This window comes from Meleagris gallopavo, chromosome 20 (assembly GCF_000146605.3).
Source record: "Meleagris gallopavo isolate NT-WF06-2002-E0010 breed Aviagen turkey brand Nicholas breeding stock chromosome 20, Turkey_5.1, whole genome shotgun sequence".
Classification (NCBI taxonomy): Eukaryota; Metazoa; Chordata; class Aves; order Galliformes; family Phasianidae; genus Meleagris; species Meleagris gallopavo.
In genome coordinates, this window is record NC_015030.2 from 10,117,888 (window position 1) to 10,118,624 (window position 737).

Sequence of the window (737 nt, forward strand, 5' to 3'; positions counted from 1 at the left end):
GATGAGGGCGGCGGTGCGGCAAAGTCCTCCGGGACTCCGACCCGCACTGTGCCTTCTGCCAGCACTCGGGGACAGAGAAAGCCGCGCCGCCGGCCCAGCGAAGCCCGGTGCTGCGGGGCAGGACGTCCCTCTTGCCGCCAACAGCTCCCAGAGCCGGGCACGGCCCCAGCGCAGCACCACGGGACCGGGCTGGGAACCCGGTCCAGGTGGACCTGTGCGGCCTTCCTGGGAATGCTGCGTGGGGAGAAATGAAGAAGGGGCTGGGATGGGGGGGGAGGAGCGCGGCCCGGGCTGAAGCGCTGCACAGAAGAGAAGGTTTTGTCCGGCACAGCGTTCCCCAGAATATAAAGGCAGTGAAACAGAAGCTGTGCGGGAGATAAGGCGGCAGCCGTATGGAATTACTGCAGTGACCTTGAGCTCGGGGCTGCCCGGTGGGAGAAGGACGGCGGGACGGGTCCTCATCGCTGCGTCCCGGCACGGGGACCGCGGAGGGGAAGCGGAGGTGGGGGAACGCGGCAGGGAGCGCGCAGGAACGGGGGAAAGAGAGAACCGAGGGGAGAACGGGGGAAGGGCAGAGCGGGGAAGCGAGCCGGGGAGGCCGGGGAACACGGCAGGGAGGAAGGGAAGGCTCGCTTAATCTTTAATCAGGTGCGGGGCTGGGAGGAGCGGCGCACGAAATGGAGGGAGCGGCGAGGAGCGGCCCGGTCCCGAGCACCGGAACCCTTCGGGGACCGCGG

At 68.7% G+C, this 737-nt stretch overlaps 1 protein-coding gene across 1 annotated transcript in view; it reads right to left on the bottom strand.

Moving 5' to 3' along the window:
- EPN3 (epsin 3) overlaps window positions 1-558 on the bottom strand; it is a gene marked incomplete at its 3' end in the record, with an annotated part of 6,426 nt that extends 5,868 nt beyond the window's left edge. Inside the window, exon 1 of the mRNA XM_019621618.2 lies at window positions 412-558. The remainder of the gene's footprint in view (window positions 1-411) is intronic.
- Between the last annotated feature and the right edge of the window lie 179 nt (window positions 559-737).